At 42.3% G+C, this 21,600-nt stretch overlaps 1 long non-coding RNA gene across 1 annotated transcript; it reads right to left on the bottom strand.

The window, feature by feature from the left end:
* Positions 1-9,624: 9,624 nt before the first annotated feature.
* LOC141576148 (uncharacterized) lies at positions 9,625-15,592 on the bottom strand. The gene is made up of 3 exons (XR_012504372.1): positions 14,954-15,592; positions 11,701-11,773; positions 9,625-10,332 (listed from the first exon to the last, which is right to left on the bottom strand). It is a non-coding gene; the product is annotated as an uncharacterized LOC141576148 (long non-coding RNA).
* Between the last annotated feature and the right edge of the window lie 6,008 nt (positions 15,593-21,600).

Below are 21,600 nucleotides of genomic sequence, written 5' to 3' on the forward strand. Positions count from 1 at the left end.
CCTGAGCTGCAATGAATCCAGTAGGAGGAGAGCAAGCCCCTAGTAGAATCAGAGTTCCTCCTAATTCACACTCGGTGAACAACTGTGAACTCCTTAAAGGTCAAATACTCTTGACTAAAATGGATAGGAATTGAATACTTAGCTCACACAATGAAATGATGACCTTCCCCTAGATTCAGGAAATGCTGGGCTTATGTATTCTTTTGGCTGAAAGGAGTGTGTGAAGTGAGGGCAATCTTTGAATGAAATTGAATATGTATTAGGCCTCAGATTTTCAAGACACTACAGGAAAATATTAGAAGTCAGATAGTGAACTGAACAGTACAAGTCACCATAAACATTAAAGACACAGGTTTTGTGGACAGTCATTCACTTCCTTCAAGCCCCGGGTGCACTATACCTAGGAGGTGCAGACTTGGTTGTGTTAAATTGCTTTAACCAACATGATCGGATGATTAAGCATTCTCAGCACTGATAGAAGTGCACCTGGTTCTCAATAGCCTAGCATAGCTGCAGCAGGTTTCTCATAGTTAAATGCCTCTAGGTGATTTTGGATTCAAGCCTAAATCTATAAATTCTGTTTAGATTTTCTTGTATATTCCTAGAGAGGAATGTTACCCCTTGAAATGTCAACAATGTGTAGTATGTGTCATTGGGAGTAAAGGGCACCAGATGCACAAGGGAAACACAGGTTGGGGGTTTTATCATGGTTCCAATAGATATTTCATTGTTCCTTTTGCTGTTGGAGGATTCAAGAGAAAAGGGTTGGCATGTCCCCTTCAAAAATTTGGACTGCAATTTTACATTGAGACTGTCTGATTTTTCCTTAGAGCTGACAAAATCTGACAGAAATTGTCAAGTCTGGCTTCTAGGTTGATTTGGTAATTTTCAAAAACTAACTTCACTTTCATATAAATCCGAAAACACGTAAATCGATACTTTTAACATTCTTAAAGACTGCAATTTCCTTATCAACATAATGTCAAAGCTGGATTCTTCGTACAAACCCGCCGACCATGGCTGTAAAGAAATCGGAGCGAAACTAATATCCAATTTCTGTGAATTATTTGTGAAAAGTGTTGATTTGTCGATGCCCAGTAGGAAGAGAACAAGTGCAAACTGCTCTCACTAGCTACCATACACAAAATATTGTAAACACACACTCACCCAACCCATGGCACAGGACACTTGCCTAAGAGTGGTCTGTTACTTCCAAAGACAGGATGAGGCCTCAGATAAACCTTAAGCAGGAAAAGGTAAAGTAGAGAATGGAAACCAGTGCAGGATCAGACCTCTGGTAATGGAGCATAAAAGGTGAAACTCTGTTTTCCTTGGAAGCACACTCTCAAGCGGACAGCAGGCACAGGATTGAAGGTGATGCGCTGAGTGTTAGAAGAGTGCACAGAAGATGCTTGGCTGACAGAACTCAAGGAAATCAGCTCAAAATATCCCCACAATTTAATGTGAGACCAAGATCCGAGCTGCCAAATCTGAGCTAGCAGAGGCAGCGGAAAATGAGGGATAGGGCTATGGATGATGGCTCTCGCACAACTCAGGCATCTAGAGTGCGTTGTGGGTTTTGGTGGGTACTTTCAAGATAGCAAAGAGAAATGTGACCTCAGTGAGACAGCAACCGCACTGGCGCGTGAGGTTGAGTTTATCGATATGTCCAATGGCCATCTCCACTGCATGTGAAGGACCAGGGTCCAATTTGAAATTTTGCCAATAGAGCAAGTGTTGGGCTCAATCAAAGGTATCATGCATCTGGACTGAGGGTTCCAGGGGGCGTTGTGAATGAAATCAGTATTAAAAGATTTAGGATCTGCTACATTCAAAACCTGGATTGGGATTAAAGTCTGGTTTGAGGCAGAGGATGCGGAACAGCTCTGTGGTTGCCTTCGTGAACCCATTACTCAAGAATGAGAGAACTACGAAGAGTGGTCAAAGTCCACAGCATGAGAAGATGAAGCATTTCTTACAGCATTATCACCCAAATGCAGATGCTACATTTTGGACGGCACTGACAGGGTACTGCACCGAGGACACATAGGTCAGTCTGCGGGATCATCCCTGCAGGCCCTGAAGTATGACATCCATACATATGCTTCCACTGGTGTTTCTGTAGACAGAGAAGCTCTGGGAAGAACTGGTAACATTGGGACCTTCCCATGGCAGTAGAAAGTACAAGCGCACTCAATGTTGGCTGTTTTGGAGACACTTCAAAAGTCATACAGAAGAATGCAGAGCTGAAAACCTATAGAAGCTTCATTTCCACTAGAGGAAGTGCCCAGTGCCCTTTCAGAATTGTGAGATTAGTGTAATAAAATTGAGGTTCTACTAACTGAAACAGTATGGTGTGTTCATCACAACAAAGGCAACACCAGGATTTAGAGATATACCAGACAACACACACAGGAAAAGGGCATGGCATCAAGGTCTAGGGAAAATTGTCCTCACAGAAATACCATGGAATTGCGTACACCAAAGTGTCCAAAGTTTGCACTTAATCAAGCCCTATAAGTCTATATTAGGTACATGATAGTACCTTACCTGTAGAATAAACGAAGCATAGTAAAAGAAACAGGAAGAAAAATTTTCAGTTCCAAAGAGATTGAAGGCCCAAAAAATAAGCTTTCAAACAACTAGATGGCAAAACGATACCAGAGCAAGCTCTGAAAATGGAGGTGAGGAAAACATTGTTGAATCACCATGCCTCAGAATCACAAAAGGCAGAATACCAGAAAAGGGGAAGAGAAAATCTAAAGAAGAAAACAACAGTATCAGAAAACTCAATCGATGAGATAAAAACTTGGCTAAAGTCAATCCTAAGCAGACTACATTATGCAGAGGGACTCGTGAATGACTATGAAGACAGGGGAACTGAAATACCTCCATCAGAATGAGACACAGAATAGCAAGTGCAAACCAATGCTAACATCAATGTTGAATCCTGGGTTAAGACAAAGCAGGTAATTATAGGACTCATAGGATTCCCAAATGGAAAAGCAAGAGATAAAATAATAAATTCTGAAAAGGAATTTGTAGAAAAATCAGAATGAAACTTGCTGAAAGCCAAGAAAGTATCATCTATACGAATTCAACAAGTATACAGCGTCCAAAAGAGGTGGAATGCCAATAGACCAACAAGCAGCTGTAGAATTCAAACAAACAAATTTCATGATCATCCCAGTGATGTAAAATGCACCACGAGGAAAGCAACTTAGTCACAACAGAACCTCCAGAGGGGATTCAGCTGATATCTCGGCAGAAATTTTCAGCAAGGGGAGGAGTGCCAAGACATAGACCATATCCTGAATGAGAAAAAGCTGCAATCTAGGGTAGCCTATGCCAAATATCCGCCGTTTATAACAACGGCAGAGCTAGGGAATTTCACTGACCGGCAAACCTTAAAAGAATTCAGCAGTTTCAGACTGATCCTAAAACAAAAATTGAGAATCCTACCCTGAGTAGAAAAGTAGCAAGATGAAATGGTAATAACAATACCATTATTGCAAATGAAAGAAGAGCCTGAGTTGCAAAGAAGTAAGAAGAAGAAGGCAAGGAGGACATCAAAATCCTAAAATGGGAGAGGGTAGCAGGACATCATAGGTGATTTTAAGCACTATCTTAAGTGAATCAGCTTACATGACTGTCTGTCTGAAGCAAAAGGAGAGATGCATGGCCTAAAGTGTTTGCAAAACAAACAATCAGAGAAACAAACAAACACAAAAAGGTTACACTTGGCTGACATATACCAGACAAACATGATTATTCAGGACAAAGTACTCAAAGTGATGTCAAGGATCATTCAGCACGCATCGAACTATTATCGCGGCTAGCATGTACTCAACACACTTGTATTCAGAAAACAGACGCGTGCATTACTATTCATAGATACTGATCAAGAAGTGCATATCGTGAGCCAACACAAATGACGGTTTTGAATAAGAGTGGGTCATAGAACAGGATATAGTCTTACAAGGCCTCCAACAGAATGAACGAATGCCTAATTCTACCCTACGTAGAGAAAAAATGGCATAAGCCTATAACAAAGACAAGTAGCTCTGCAAAACTGTACTAAGAACAAAAGAGACAGACAGGAAAGTGCACGTTGGGATTGGTTTCATTTCTAGGAATTTCAGCCCCCATGAAACAAATGGATCCATGTTCTGAGAGTGTGGGTGTTTCAGCAGAAAGCAACAGACGGATATGTAAACTGGGTGAATGGATATTACACAAACATGAGTTTCCTTGATTTGGTCTCTGTGTAATGTGAACTTTTAGAAAGTTTAAAGAGGTGTGAATCCATAAACTGATCATGGACACTCTTCCCTCTGTTTGTACTGTGTATACAGATCTGAACAAAAGGAATGAGGGAAGACAAAAGGACCATGGGATCCTTCTGGATAGAATCACATTTCCCTTAGGAAACTCTCGTCAAATGCAGCATCACCACCAACACAGTCTTGAAGCATCAACCACTGGGGATGGCAGTTACTGGTTGGATTCCAGGTGGAATGTTGGTGTGTACCACGAGGCTTGTTGCGGCTGATGGATCCAAGGTAACTGGGCATAATTCTGTGGGTGGATCTGTTTGATTGTGGGTCTGCTGCCCTATGTGGAGATTGGCTTTGGTCTTTTGTTCGAGAAGCTGAGTAAGTTCGAGTTACCTCTGCTGCCCAAAGACCTGAGATCACGGGTCAGTTTCCAGAATCTGAAAGGGCAGACAGTGGAAGATCTGCCTGTCATCAGCTTACTGGTTAGACTCCAAGGTTTTTTCAGACTTGCCCAGTCCTGTTGACGTCGACTTTATGGGAGACACGAAGAGAAGCTGGCAGAAAAACTGGCTGCATGGATTGAGGAGATGTGCGAACACATTGATGAGAGTCGTTCTGCTAAAGTGGAGAATATCGGCATGGAGACATCTCTAGAGCATACCAGGCTCGAAAGACATTCATGAGACCTACTGATCCTCGCTGATACTGACAGAAACATACGGAGAGTCAACGTGCCCTTGAGAAAGATACTCGATTCTCTTCTCCAAGAACGGGTCCAAGATTCCTGACGTCTAAAAGAGAAGAGATGGCAGAGATGATAAAAGCGCTCATATTCTTGGAAGATGTCGTGAGAATCCACACATCCCAAGGGGCATTTATGAATCATTCAGACCGAAATGGACCAAGCCCAGGTAAGCCTATTCCCAGGTTTGTGCCTAGCTATCAATCACATGCTCTTCCCTCCACTCCACTCAGGAATCCAGTTCAAAGGATCAGAACCTGAGCTGCAATGAATCCAGTAGGAGTAGAGCAAGCCCCTAGTAGAATCAGAGTTCCTCCTAATTCACACTCGGTGAACAACTGTGAACTCTTTAAAGGTCAAATACTCTTGACTAAAATGAATAGGAATTGAATACTTAGCTCACACAATGAAATGATGACCTTCCCCTAGATTCAGGAAATGCTGGGCTTATGTATTCTTTTGGCCGAAAGGAGTGTGGGAAGTGAGGGCAATCTTTGAATGAAATTGTATATGTATTAGGCCTCAGATTTTCAGGACACTACAGGAAAATATTAGAAGTCAGATAGTGAACTGAACTGTACAAGTCACCATACACATTAAAGACACAGGTTATGTGGACAGTCATTCACTTCCTTCAAGCCCCGTGTGCACTATACCAAGGAGGTGGAAACTTGGTTGTGTTAAATTGCTTTAACCAACATGATCGGATGATTAAGCATTCTCAGCACTGATAGAAGTGCACCTGGTTCTCAATAGCCTAACATAGCTGCAGCAGGTTTTTCATAGTTAAATGCCTCTAGGTGTTTTTGGAATCAAGCCTAAATCTATAAATTCTGTTTAGATTTTCTTGTATATTCCTAGAGAGGAATGTTACCCCTTGAAATGTCAACAATGTGTAGTATGTGTCACTGGGAGTAAAGGGCACCAGATGCACAAGGGAAACACAGGTTGGGGGTTATATCATGGTTCCGATTGGTATTTCATTGTTCCATTTGTTGTTGAAGGCTTCAAGAGAAAAGAGTTGGCATGTCCCCTTCAAACATTTGTACAGCTATTTTACATTTAGACTGTCTGTTTTTTCCTTAGAGCTGACAAAATATTACAGAAATTGTGAACTCTGGCTTCTAGGTTGATTTGGTAATTTTCAAAAACTAACTTCACTTTCATATAAATCCGAAAACACGTAAATTGATACTATTAATATTCTTAAAGTCTTCAACTGCCTTATCAACATAGTGTGAAAGGTGGATTCTTCGGACAAACCCGCCGACCATGGCTGTAAAGAAATCGGAGCGAAACTAATATCCAATTTCTGTGAATTATTTGTGAAAAGTGTTGATTTGTCGATGCCCAGTAGGAAGAGAACAAGTGCAAACTGCTCTCAGTAGCTACCATACACAAAATATTGTAAACACACAGTCACCCAGCCCTTGGCACAGGACACTTGCCTAAGAGTGGTCTGTTACTTCCAAAGACAGGTTGAGACCTCAGATAAATCGTAAGCAGGAACAGGTAAAGTAGAGAATGGAAACCAGTGCAGGATCGGACCTCTGGTAATGGAGCATCAAAGGTGAAACTCTGTTTTCCTTGGAAGCACACTCTCAAGCGGGCAGCCGGCATGGGATTGAAGGTGATGCGCTGAGTGTTAGAAGTGTGCACAGCAGATGCTTGGCTGACAGAACTCAAGGAAATCAGCTCAAAATATCCCCACAATTGAATCTGAGACCAAGATCCGAGCTGCCAAATCTGAGCTAGCAGAGGCAGCTGAAAAAGAGGGATAGGGCTACGGATGATGGCTCTCGCAGAACTCAGGGTTCTAGAGTGCGTTGTGGGTTTTGGTGGGTACTTTCAAGAGAGCAAAGAGAACTGTGACCTCAGTGAGACAGCAACCGCACTGGCGCGTGAGGTTGAGTTTATCGATATGTCCAATGGCCACATCCACTGCATGTGCAGGTCCAGGGTCCAATTTGACATTTTGCCAATAGAGCATGTGTTGGGCTCAATCAAAGGTATCATGCATCTGGACTGAGGGTTCCAGGCGCCGTTGGGTTTCAAATCAGTATTAAAAGATTTAGGATCTGCTACATTCAAAACCTGGATTGGGATTAAAGTCTGGTTTGAGGCAGAGTATGCAGAACAGCTCTGTGGTTGCCTTCGTGAACCCATTACTCAAGAATGAGAGAACTAGGAAGAGTGGTCAAAGTCCACAGCATGAGAAGATGAAGCATTTCTTACAGAATTATCACCCAAATGCAGATGCTACATTTTGGACGGCACTGACAGGGTACTGCACCGAGGACACATAGGTCAGTCTGCGGGATCATCCCACCAGGCACTGAAGTATGACATCCATACATATGTTTCCACTGGTGTTTCTGTAGACAGAGAAGCTCTGGGAAGAATTGGTAACATTGGGACCTTCCCATGGCAGTAGAATGTACAAGCGCACTCTATGTTGGCTGTTTTGGAGACACTTCAAAATGACATACAGAAGAATGCAGAGCTGAAAACCTATAGAAGCTTCATTTCCACTAGAGGAATTGCCCTGCGCCCTTTCAGAATTGTGAGATTAGTGTAATAAAAATGAGGTTCTACTAACTGAAACAGTATGGTGAGTTCATCACAACAAAGGCAACACCAGGATTTAGAGATATACCAGACAAAACACACAGGAACAGGGCATGGCATCAAGGTCTAGGGAAAATTGTCCTCACAGAAATACCATGGAAATGCGTACACCAAAGAGTCTAAAATTTGCACTTAAACAAGCCCTATAATTCTATATTTGATACATGATATTACCTGACCTGTAGAATAAAAGAAGCATAGTAAAGGAAACAGGAAGAACCATTTTCAGTTCCAAAGAGATTAAAGGCCCAAAAAATAAGCTTTCAAACAACTAAACGGCAAAACGATACCAGTGCAACCTCTGAAAATTGTGGTGAGGGAAACACTGATGAACCACCATGCCTCAGAATCACAAAAGTCAGAATACCAGAAAAGGGGAAGAGAAACTCTAAAGAAGAACCCAATAGTATCAGAAAACTCAATGGATGAGATAAAAACTTCGCTAAAGTCAATCCTAAGCAGACTACATAATGCAGAGGGACTCGTGAATGACTGTGAAGACAGGGGAACTGAAATACCTCCATCAGAAAAAGACACAGAAAAGCAAGTGCAAACCAACGCTAACATCAATGTTCAATCCTGGGTTAAGACAAAGCAGGTAATTATAGGACTCATAGGATTCCCAAATGGAAAAGCAAGAGATAAAATAATAAATTCTGAAAAGGAATTTGTAGAAAAATCAGAATGAAACTTGCTGAAAGCCAAGAAAGTATCATCTATACGAATTCAGGAAGTACACAGCGTCCAAAAAGTGGAATCCCAATAGACCAACAAGCAGCTGTAGAATTCAAATAAACAAATTTCATGATCATCCCAGTGATGTAAAATGCACCTCGAGGAAAGAAACTTAGTCACAACAGAACCTCCAGAGGGGTTTCAGCTGATAGCTAGTCAGAAATTTTGCAGCACTGGGAGGAGTGCCAGGACATAGACCATATCCTGAATGAGAAAAAGCTGCAATCTAGGGTAGCCTATGCCAAATGACCACCTTTTATAACAACGGCAGAGGTAGGGAATTTCACTGCCAGCAAACCTTAAAAGAATTCAGCAGTTTGAGAGTGATCCTAAAACAAAAATTGAGAATCCTACCCTGAGTAGAAAAGTAGCAAGATGAATTGGAAATAAAAAAACCATTGTTGCAAATGCAAGAAGAGCCTGAGTTGCAAAGAAGTAAGAAGAAGAAGGCAAGGAGGACATCAAAATCCTAAAGATGGGAGAGAGTAGCAGGAAATCATAGTTGATTTTATGCACTATCTTAAGTGAATCAGCTTACATGACTTTCTGAAGCAAATGGAGAGTTGCATGGCCTAATGTGTTAGCAAAACAATCAGACAAACCAACAAACACCAAAAGGTTACAGTTGGCTGACATATACCAAACAACCATGATTATTCAAGACAAAATACTCAAAGTGATATCAAGGATCATTCAGCACCCATCGACCTATTATCGCTGTTAGCATGTACACAACACACTTGAATTCCAAAAACAGACTCGTGCATTACTATTCATAGACACTTATCCAGAAGTGCATATCGTGAGCCAACACAAATGACGGTTTTGAATATGATTGTTTCATAGAACGTGATATAGACTTACAAGTCTTCCAACAGGATGAACGAATGTCATATTCTACCCTACGTAGAGAAGAAATGGCATAAGCCTATAACAAAGACAAGTAGCTCTGCAAAACTGTACTAAGAGCAAAAGAGACAGACTTGAAAGGGCACATTGGGATTGGTTTCACTTCGAGGAATTTCAGCCCCCATGAAACAAATGGATCCATGTTCTGAGAGTGTGGATGTTTCAGCAGAAAGCAACAGACGGATATGTATTCTGGGTGAATGGATATTACACAAACATGACTTTAATTTAGTGGGTCTCCGTGTACTGTGAACTGTTAGAAAATATCAAGACGTTTGAAAACATAAACTAAAAATGGACACACTTCCCTCCGTTTGTACTGTGTATACAGTCTGGACTAAAGGACAGCGGGAAGAAAAAAGGACGATTGGACGCCAGTGGATTGAATCACATTTCCGTTAGGAACCTCTAGTCTAATGCAGCCCCTCCCCAACACTGAAAAAATGCAGCAACCATTGGGGATGGCAGTTACCAGATGCAATTCCAGATGGAATGTTGCTGTGTACCGCGAGGCTTGTTGTGGCTGGTGGATCCACGGTAACTGGGCAGAATTCTGTGGGTGGATCAGTGTGATGGAGGGTCTGCCGCCCTCTGTGGAGCTTGGCTTTGGTGTTTTGCTCGGGAAGCTGTGCAACTTTGAGTTCCTGCTGCTGCCCAAAGACCTGAGTTCACGGGTCAGTTTCCAGAATCTGAAAAGGCAGACAGTGGAATATGTGCCTGTCATCAGCTTACTGGTGAGGCTGAGTTACTTCCAGACTTGCCAAGTCCTGTTGAAGTCGACTTTATGGGAGACACGAAGAGAACCTGGCAGAAAAGCTGGCTGGACGGATTGAGCTGAGATGCGAACATATTGATGAGAGTTGTTCTGCTACAATGGAGAATACCGGCATGGAGGCTTCTCTAGAGAATTCCAGACTCGAAATTCTTTCATGAGACCTACTGAACCTCGGTGATACTGGTAGAAATATACGGAGTGTCAACGTGCTCTTGAGAAAGTTACTCAAATCCCTGCTTCAAGAACGGGTCCAAGATTCCTGATGTCTATAAGAAAAGAGATGGTGGAGATGATAAAAGCGCTCATGTTCTTGTAAGATGTCATGAGAATCCACAGGTCCCAAGGGGCATTTCCAAACCATTCAGACCAAAATGCACCAAGCCCAGGTAAGCCTTTTCCCAGGTTTGGTCATAGCTATCAGGCACTTGCACTTCCCACCCCTCCACTCAGTCATCCATTTTAAAGAATCAGATCCTGAGCTGCAATGAAGCCAGTAGGAGAAGAGCAAGCCCCTCCTAGAATCAGAGTTCCTCCAACTTCACACTCTGTGAAGAATGGTGAATTACTTAAAGGTCAAATACTCTCGACTAAAATAGATAGGAATTTAATACTCAGCTCACACAAAGAAATGATGACCTTCCCGTAGATTCAGCAAATGCTGTGGTTAAGTCTTTTTCGGGTGAAGGGAGTGTGGTATGTGAGGGGAATCTTTGACTGAACTTGAATATGTATTAGGCATCAGTATTTCAAGACAGTATAGTCAAATATTATAAGTCAGATAGTGAACTGAACTGTAAAAGTCGTGAAAGACATTAAAGACACAGGTTATGTGGGGCGTCTTTCCCTTTAGACAAGCTCTGGGTGCAAGATATCATGGGGGTGCACACTTGGTTGTGTGAAATTGATTTACCCAATATGATCGGATGATTAAGCGTTCTCATCAATGATAGAAGAACACCTGGTTCTCAATTGCCTAGCATAGTTGCAGCAGGGTTCTCATAGCTAAAATGCCTCTAGGTGCTTTGGAATCAAGCCTAAATGTATAATTTTGTTTGATTTTTCTTGTATTTTCCTAAAGAGGAATGTTACCCCTTGAAATGCCAACATTGGCCAGTATGTGTCATTGGGAGTAAAGGGAACCACATGCACAAGGGAAACCCAGGTTCTCGGTTATTTCGTGGTTCCAATAGATACTTCATGGTTCCGGTTGGTGTTGTTTTCAACAGTAAAGAGTTGACATATCCCCATCAACATATTGGATAGCGATTTTACTTTATAACTGTCTATATTTTTCTTATAGTTGACATAATGTTACAAAATTGATAGGTCTGGCATCTAGGTGGATTTAGTATGTCTCAAAATCTACCTTCATTTTCTTATAAATCCCAAAACATGTAAATCAATTCTATTAACCTTCTTAAAAACTGCAACTGAGTTATCAACACAATGTGAAAATTGGAGGCTAAGAACAAACCCTCCCACCATGGCTGCATATTAAACAGAGCTAAACAAACATCACAATTCTGTGAATTATATCTGTAAAGTGTTGATTTATCGATGCCCAGTTGGCAGAGAACCAGTGCAACCTGCGCTTACTCCCACCCATGTACACAGCAATGTAAACATCCACTCACCTAGCCCTTGACACAGGACACTTTCCAAAGTGTGGTCTGTTACGTCCAAAGACAGGATGAGGCCTCAGAAAACCTGGAAGCAGGAGAAGGCAAAGTAGAGAATGGAAATCTGTGCAGGATCTGACCCCTGCTGATGGAGCAGCAAAGGTTAAACTCTGTTTTACTTGGACGCACACTCTCAAGCGGACAGCACAGATGGGATTGTAGGTAATGCGCTGAGTGTTAGAAGAGTGCACAGCAGATGCTTGGATGACGTAACTCATAGAAATCAGCACAAAATATTCTCACAATTGATTCTGAGACAAAGATCCGATCTGCCAAATTTGAGCCAGCAGAGGCAGCAGAAAATGAGTTATAGAGTTACAGATAATGGCACACGCTGAGTCTCAGGGATCTGGAGTGCATTGTGGGTTGTGGTGGGTTCTATCAAGACAGCAAACCGACCTGTTACCCCATTAATAAAGCAACCACATTGGCGTGTGAGGTTGAGTTTTCAATATGTGCCATGGCCACATCCACTGCATCTTGCAGGCCCAGGATCAATTTGGCATTTTGCCAATAGAGCACGTGTGGGGCTCAATCAGAGATGTTGTGCATCTGGTCTGAGGGATTCAGTGGCCCTTGGGTTTGAAATCAGTATTAAAAGCTTTAGGATCTGCTACAGTCATAACCTGGACAGGGATTACGGATTGGTTTGAGGAAGAGAATTCAGTACAGCTCTGTGTTTGCATTCGTGCACCCATGACCCAAGGATGAGTGATCAAGGAATAGTGGTCAAAGTCCACAAAGTGAGAAGTTGAAGCATTTCCTTCAGCATTATCTCCCAAATGCAGATGCTACATTTTGGATGGCACTGACATGGTACTGCACAGAGGACACAAAGATTGGTCTGCGGGATCATTCCAGCAGGCCCTGATGTATGACATCCATACATATGCTTCCACTGGTGTTTCTGTAGACAGAGGAGCTCTGGGAAGAACTGGTAATGTTGGGACATTCCCATGGCAATAGAAAGCACAAGCGCACTCTCAATTTGCTGTTTTGGAAAGACTCCAATATGACATACAGCAGAATGCCGAGCTGAAAACATTTAAGCTTCATTTCCAGAACAGGAAGTGTACTCTGCACTTTCAGAATTGTGAGGTAAGTGCAATAAAACGAAGTTTTACTAATTGAAATTATATGGTGTGTTCATCACAACAAAGGCAACACCAGCAATTAGAGATATACCAGACAACACACACAGGAACAGGACATGGCATCAATGCCTAGGGAAAATTGTCCTCACAGAAATATCATGGAACTTTGTACACCCAATGGTCTAAAATTTTCACTTAACAAAGCCCTATAAATCTATATTAGATATCTGATATTACTTGACCAGTAGAGATAAAGAAGTAGAATAAAAGAAACAGGAAGTACCATTTTCAGTTCCAAAGAGTTTGAAGGCCCAAAAAATAAGCTTTCAAACATCTAGACTGCAAAACGCTACCAGAGCATGTATAGAAAACGGAGGTGAGGAAAACATGAATTACAACAGTGTCTCAGAATCACAAAAGGCAGTTATCCAGGAAAGGGGAAGAGAAACTCTAAAAACGAGCCAAATAATACCAGAAAAGTCAAGGATGATATAATATCAGTGCTAAAGTCAGTCCAAAGCAGACTTGATAATGCAGACGGACTCGTGAAAGACTGTGAAGACAGGGGAACAGAAATCCCTCGATCAGAAGAAGACATAGAAAAAGAAGTGCAACCCAATGCAAAATTTGCTGTTGAAGCCTGGGGTAAGACAAAGCATGAAAGAGTAAGATTCGTAAGAGTCCCAGATGGAAAAGCAAGATTAACAAAAAAATTCTGAAAAGATATTTGTAGAAAAATCAGACTGTAACTTGCTGAAAGACAAGAAAGAATGAGGTATACGAAATCAGAAAGTACACATACCAAAGGAGTTGGAAACCCAATACACCTACATTCAGCAGTATTATTCAAATCAACAAAGTTCATGATCTACCGAGTGATTTTAAATGCATCTAGAGGAAAACAACTTAGTCCCAACACTACCTCCAGAGGGGTTTCAGCTTATATTTCGAAAGGAATATTGCAGGATAGAAGGAGTGACAGGACATAGACCAAATCCTGAATAAGAAAAAGCTGCAATCTATGGTAGCCTATGCTACAAGACTGCCATTCCTATTAAAGGCAGAGCTAGATAATTTCACAGACCGGCAAAACTTAGAAGAATTCAGCAGTTAGGAACTTAGCCTTAAAGGAAGATTGAGAATTCCACCCTGAATCGAAAAGTAGCAAGTAGAAATGTAAATAAGAAAACCATTATTGGAAATGCAAGAAGAGCAAAGTGTTGCAAAGAATAAACAAGAAGGCAATGAGGAAATCAAAATCCTGAAGATGGAAGTGGGGAGCAGGAAATCATAGGTGATTTTCTGCACTATACTAAGTAAATCAGCTTACATAACTCTCTGAAGCAAACGGAGAGATTCATGGCGTAATGTGTTTGCAAAACAAAGAACAAGCAAACAGTCAAACAAATAAACACAAAAAGTGTACGGTTGGCTGACATCTATCCAAAGGAAACATGATAATTCAAAATAAATTACTCAAAGTGATGTCAAGGATCATTCAGCCTGCATTGATCCAGTATCGAGGCTTGCATGTAATCAACACACATGTATTCAGAGCACAGACGTGTGCATTAATATTCATAAATATTGATTCAAAAGAGCATATCGTGACCTAACCCAAATGCCGATTTTGAATAAGATGGAGTCATAGTCCGTGATATAGGATTACAAGTCTTCCAACAGGATCAATGAATGGCATATTCAACCCTACGTAGAGAATAAATGGCATACACCTATAACAAAGACAAGTAGCTCTGCAAAACTGTACTAAGAGCAAAAGAGACAGACAGGAAAGTGCACATTGGGATTGGTTTCACTTCTAGGAATTTCAGCCCCCGTGAAACAAATGGATCCATGTTCTGAGAGAGTGTGTATTTCAGCAGAAAAGCAACAGACGGATATGCATTGTGGGTGAATGGATATTACACAAACAAAAGATTCTTATAGTGGGTCTTTGTGTAATGTTAACTGTTAGAAAGTTTAAATACGTGTGAAACCATAAACTTAACATGGACAGAATTCCCTCCGTTTGTACTGTGTATACAGATCTGTACAAAAGAATAGAGGGAAGAAAAAACTGATCATGGGACGCTAATGGAGAGAATCACATTTACCTTTGGAACCTCTCGTCTGATGCAGCCCCTCCCCCAACACTGACAAGATGCAGCAACCTTTGGGGATGGCAGTTACCAGTTGGATTCCAGGTGGAATCTTGGTGTGTTCCGCCAGGATTGTTGTGGCTGGTGGATCCAAGGTAACTGGGCAGAATTCTGTGGGTGGATCAGTGTCATGGAGGCAGTACCGCCCTCTATGGAGCTTGGCTTAAGTCTCTTTTTCTGGAATCTGTTTAAGTTCGAGATACTCGTGCTGCGCAATGGCCTGAGTTCACGGGTCAGTTTCCAGAATCTGAAAGGGCAGATAGTGGAAGATCTGCCTGTCATCAGCTTACAGGTGAGGCTTCGAGGTACTTTCAGACTTGCCCTGTCCTTTAGAATTTGACTTTATAGGAGACATGAAGGAAGTTGGCAGAAAAGCTGGCTGCACGAATTGAGGTGAGATGCGAACACATTGATGAGAGTTGTTCTGCTACAATGGAGAATACTGGCATGGAGACTTCTGTTGAGAATACCAGGCTCAAAAGACATTCATGAGACATATTGAACCTCGCTGATACTGGCAGAAACATATGGAGTGTCAACGTGCACTTTAGGAAGGTACTCAATTCTCTGCTCCAAGAACGGGTCCAAGATTACTGACGTCTAAAAGAGAAGAGATGGCAGAGATGATAAAAGCGCTCATGTTCTTGGAAGAGGTCGTGAGAATCCACATGTCCCAAGGGGCATTTATAAACCACTCAGACGACCAAGCACGAAGCACAGGTAAGCCTTTTCCCAGGGTTGGCCCTTGGTACCAAGCACTTGCTCTTCCCTCCCCTCCCCTCATGTATCCATTTCAAAGAATCAGCACTTGAGTTGCAATGAAGCCAGTAGGAGCTGAGCAAGCCCCTCCTTGTATCAGAGTTCCTCCTCCTTCACATTCTGTGCACAACAGTGAACTCCTCCATTGTCAACTACTCTCGACTAAAATAGATTGGTATTGAATTCTTCGCTCACACTTTGAAATGATGATCTTCCCCTAGATTCAGCAAATGCTGGGCTTATGTCTACTTTGGTGTGAAGGGAGTTTTGTAAGTGAGTGAATTTTTTGCCTGAATTTGGATATTTATTTATCCTCATTTTTTCAAAACAGTATTTGTAACTATTATAATTCAGTTATTGAAATGAAGTGTAATTGTTGGGATAGATATGTAGTGACACTTCTTTTGTGGACCGTCTTTTCCCTTTTGTCAAGTCCCAGGAGCAGGATATAATGTGATTGCTGTATTTTTTGGGTTAAATTGCTTTTCTCAACATAATTAGTCAATTAAACATTCTCATCTTTGATAGAAGAGCATATGATTCTCAATAGCCTAGCAAAGCTGCGGCAGTGTTCTCATATCTATAATATCTCTAAGTGCTATTGAAACCATGCCTATGTAAAAATACATTGTTTGGGTTTCTTTGTGGTTTCCTAAATAATAATTTTTCCCCTTGAATCGCCAACATTGACCAGTATGTGGCATTATTAGGAAAGGGCACCACATACACAATGGAAACCTAGGGTTGTGGTTGTTAATGGTTCTAAGAATAATTTCATTGTTTCTGTTACTGCTGGAGGCACCAAGAGAAAACTGTTGACCTGCCTCCTTCTTGACTTTTGGCTGCTAATTTATATTTTCTGTGCATTTTTTTTATTTGGATATTTCAAGCTGGTACCTAAATTTGGCAACTCTGTCTTATAGTTAGATTTAGTATGTTTCTAAAACTGTATTTATTTTGATACATTTCCCATGTATGTAATTTAATTCTGTTTATTATTTGAAAGTCTGCAATGAGGTATGAACACATTGTCAGACCTGGAGTTTTCGGACACATCCTCCCACAATTGATATACAGAAAATTAGCTAAACAAGAATCAAGTGTCTGTGAGTTATGACTAAATTGTGTTAATTTATCCATGCCAAACTGGCAGAGTACCAGTGCAAACTTTGCTCACTCTCTCCCATGTATACAGCAAGATAAACGTACACTCTCCCAGCCCTTGGCCCAGGAACCCTGCAGAATAATGCCCAAACATCTCTTACTTCAAAAGTCAGAAAGAATTCTCACATAACCTGGAAAGAGTAGAAGGCAAATTAGAGAATGGAAATCAGTGCAGGACCTGACCTTTGGTGAGGGAGCAGTAAAGGGGAAACTGTGTTTTACTGGCATGCACACTCTAAAGTGGACAGGTCATTTGAGATGGAAGACAATGTGCTGAGGGTTAAAAGAGTGCATAGTGGACGTTTGGTTGACATATCTGAAAGCAATAATCACAAAATTTCTCTGCAATTCATTCCCAGACCAATACTCCACCTGTTAATTTTGAGCTAGGAGTGCCTGTGGAATCTGTGTGTTAGGGCTGTGGCTGATGTCACAAATTTATTCCCAGGGGTTTGGAGATTGTTTTGGGCTGTGGTTGGTACTATCTAGAGAACAGATCTGCCTGGGTCCTCTCTTAATATTAAATTTGCTGGCATATGTGTTGTGGATTAGCTTAGTAACCCAGGGCCTTAGTCACAGTCTTTCCACATCCACGGTATAATTGCTCATTTTCTCCATAAAGGAGAAATGGGTCTCATTCAGAGCCATCTTCATCTAGTTTCTAGAATCCAGGGCAATTTATTGTTGAAATCAGATTCTATAGCCCAAGGATCTGCAACTTTCATAGGCAGGATTGAAATTTCTTATTGTCCAAAGCAGAGGTTTTTGAAATGCCTCATGCTTGCCTTTGAGTTCCAATGCCTTATTGCAAGAGTTCTTGGTGAAGAGATCTGCTGAACAATAGGTGAATTTGAAGCCTTTCCATCAGCCCTGAATACCACATGCTAATGCAACAATAGTTGTGGTGCTGACCCAGTACTACACTAAGGACCCAACTGTGGCACTGCACGCTTCAACAGGTTCTAATGTGTGACATCATTAGATTTGTTTCCACTTTTGTTTTTGTTTGCAGAGAACCTGAGGGAACCCATTATAAAATTTTGACTTTTCCGTGGCAATAGTAAGGACGAATGCACTTTCATGAGAGTGTATTGGAACCATTCCCTATCCACATAACCAGCCGGCAGCCCAGAAACCATTTGGAAGCCTGTATTCCAGCAAAAATTACTAGTCCCAGCACTGTCAGAGCTATGATAAGCATTTAAGCAAAATGACACTCTGCTAACTTTACTAGAATAGGTTGTATTCACCACAACAAAAACCACACTAGCAATCATAGATATAACAGGCAACAGACACAGAAGGAATGCATGGCATCATTACATACCAAAAACAATCCTCACAGCATTAATACTAAATGTGCACAGAAATGATTTCACTTACAAAAGCTGTTCAAGTCTATAATAGATAACTGATAATCCTTAACCCATAGCGATAGAGAGATATAATAAAATTAAAAGAACCATTCCAAATTTTCAAAAGACAGGAGTCTCCTGAAAGAACATCCAATGTATTAGACCACCAAAATTTACTAGAACATGACTTGAAAAGGGAGGACATAAAAACACTGAAGGAAATCTTGAGTCTATGAATACAAATGCAGGCTAGTATAAATGGAAAGAGAAACACTTTAGATGAGCCAAATATAATCAGAAAACTCAATGGAGAGATTAGCTAAGCTAAAGACAGTCCAAATCGGACTAGATAATGCAGAGGAACAAATAAGTGACTTCGAAAGCAGGATAACCACAATCAGTCAGTCAGAACACGACATAGAAAAGCAATTGAAAACCAATGCAAGCAATGCAACTGAAACCTGGGATAAGAGAAAACATACCAGTCTGTGACTCATAGGGATCCCACATGGAAAAGAAGAAAGACAAATGGTTTGAAAAGATATTTGAAGAAATCAGACTGAAATTTTCTTAAACCAAAGATAGAACCAGCTATCTTAACACAGGAAGCACAGAGGGTCCAAGCATAATGAAACCCAGTAGGCCTACAACAATATATATTCTAACTTAAATGGCCAAAGTTGATAATAAAGAAATGATTCTAAATGCACCAAAATAGAAACAAGTGCTTTGCAAGAGAACTTTCTAATGTCTTCAGCTGATTTCTTAATAGATAGATTGGTAATTATTTCTTCCCTCTTTCATTTTGTGTTGATCCCTATTCCAAGAACTGATGAAAGGCAGATTCCTTCAGTCTAAACAAGATGAGTTGGCAGAGATTCTATAAGTGTTCAAGTTCTTGGAAGAGGTCATCATAATCAACACATCTCAAGGGGCTTTTTCAGACAATACAAGAGACCATGCACCAAGCCCTGTTTATAGTTTTACCAGGATTGGGCCAATGTATTAAGACTTGCTGTTCCTTCACACTAAACCAGCCATGCAGGTATACCTTCAGTCTGCTACTGCAGTTGAATTGGAGCCAGGTCCAATTTTACCAACACTGTAGGGAGAACCTGAGCCTGCTACTGCAGGAGACACAGCACTGTGTCCCATTTCACCAATCTTTCAAGGAGATTCTGAGCCTACTCCTGCAGGAGACTCAGAGCCAAATCACATTCCACCAGCTGTGTAGGAAGACCCCCAAGCCTTCACTTGCAATGGATCCAGGAATGTGTCCAATTCCACTAGCCTTGTAGGGAGACCTTGAGCCTATTCCTGCAGGAGAACCAGATCTCTGTCATATTCCACCATCCCTCCAGGAAGATGCAGGGCCTCCTCCTGCAGGAGACTCAGGATTGGGTCTAATTTCACCAGTTCTGCAGGGAGACACTGAGACATTTCCTGCAGGAGACCCAGGACTGGGTCCCATTCCATCAACCCTGCACTAAGACCTTGAAGTGGGTCCAATTCCACTAGCCTTGCTGGGTGACCCACAAGCCTGATCCTGCAGGAAAATTAGAGATATGTCATATTCCAGAAGCCCTGCAGGAAGACTGAATACCTGCTCCTGCAGGAGACCCAGGAATAGGTCCAAATCCACCAGCCTTGCTGGGAGAGCACAAACCTGATCCTGCAGGTGATACAGAGCGAGGTACAATTCCAACAGCCCTGCAGGGATATCCTGAGGCCACTTCAGCAGAAAACACATGACTGGGTCACATTCCAATATCCCAGAAGGGAGACTGTAAGCCTGCTACTCCAGGAAACCAAGAATTCGTCCCATTCCACCAAACCTGCAGTCAAACACTGAGACTGCATCTGCAGAAAACAGAGTGGGTCACATAACACCAGCCCTGTAGTGAGACTACAAACCTGCTCCTGGGGGAGACCAAGCCCTTCACAGAGAACATGAGCCAGCTCCCGCAGAAGAACAAGAGTTGTGTGACATTCTACCAGCTCTGCAGGTAATCCCTAGGCTTGCTCCTGCAGGAGACAGACATCCCAGTCCAATTCCATCAGCCTTTCCAGGGAGAATCCCAGCTTCCTCTTGTAGGAGAGCCAGAACTAGATCTCATTCCACCAACCCTGCACGGAAACACTGAGCTTGCTCCTGCAGGATACCCACAGCCAAGTCATATTCCACAAACCCTGCAGGGAGACACTGAGTCTGCAATTGCAAGAGACCAAGGACTGGGACGAATTCCACCAGCTCAGCAGGGAATCCCTCACCTGCTCCCATAGGAGACTAAGAGCCATCAGTTCTGGTGGGGTCCCTAAGCCTGCATCTGCAAAAAATACTACAGAGTTGAGTCACATTCCACCAGCCCTGCAAAGAGAACAGAACCTGCTGCTGCAGGAGACACAGGACTAGGTCCCATTCCACCAACCTTGCAGGGATACCCTGAGCCTTGGACCAAGGAATGGGACAAATTCTGCTAACCTAGGGAGACCATGAGCCTCTCCTGCAAGAGAACCAGAGATGGGTCATATTACAGTATTCTTCCAGGAAGACCCAAGGCCTGTTCCTGCAGGAAATGCAAGAACAGGCCCAATTCCTCCAGCCTGAAGGTAGTGTCCAAATCTGTTCTGGCAGGTGACCCAGAGATGGGTCCCATTCCACCAGCCCTGCAGGGAGACTCTGAACCTACTTCTACAGGAGACCCAGGAATGGGTCCCATTAAACCAACCCTGAAGGGAGACACAGAACCTACACTTGCAGGAACCACAGAGCCAGGTCACATTCCATCAGCCCTGTAGTGACCCCTGAGCTGGGTCCAATTACACTATCCTTGCAAGGAGACCCTGTGCCTACTCCTGAAGCAGAACCAGTGATTGGGTCATGTTCCAACAGCCCTGCAGGAAGACCTGGAGCCTGCTTCTGCAGAAGACCCAGGACAGGGTCTGATTCCACCATCCCAGCAGGGAGAAATCTAGCCTGCTCCTGCAAGTGACCAAGGTCTGAGTCATATTCCACTAGCCCTGTAGGAAGAACATAAGACTGCTGTTACAGGAAACTCAGAGCCATGTGCCATTCCAGCAACACAGCAAGGAGAGTATGAGCCTGCCCCTGAAGGAAACAGAAACCCAGTCACATTCCACAAGCCCTGCAGAGATACCTGAGCCTGCACATGCAGGAGACCCAGGCCTGGGGCCAATTCTACCAGCCCTGTGGAAAGACCCTGAATCAGCTCTGGCAGGAGACTAAGAGCCATGTCACATTCCACCAGCCCTACAGGTAATTTATCAGCCTGCTCCTGCAGAAGACCCAGAGCCAGGTCACAT

This window comes from Camelus bactrianus, chromosome 36, assembly GCF_048773025.1.
Source record: "Camelus bactrianus isolate YW-2024 breed Bactrian camel chromosome 36, ASM4877302v1, whole genome shotgun sequence".
Taxonomy (NCBI): Eukaryota; Metazoa; Chordata; class Mammalia; order Artiodactyla; family Camelidae; genus Camelus; species Camelus bactrianus.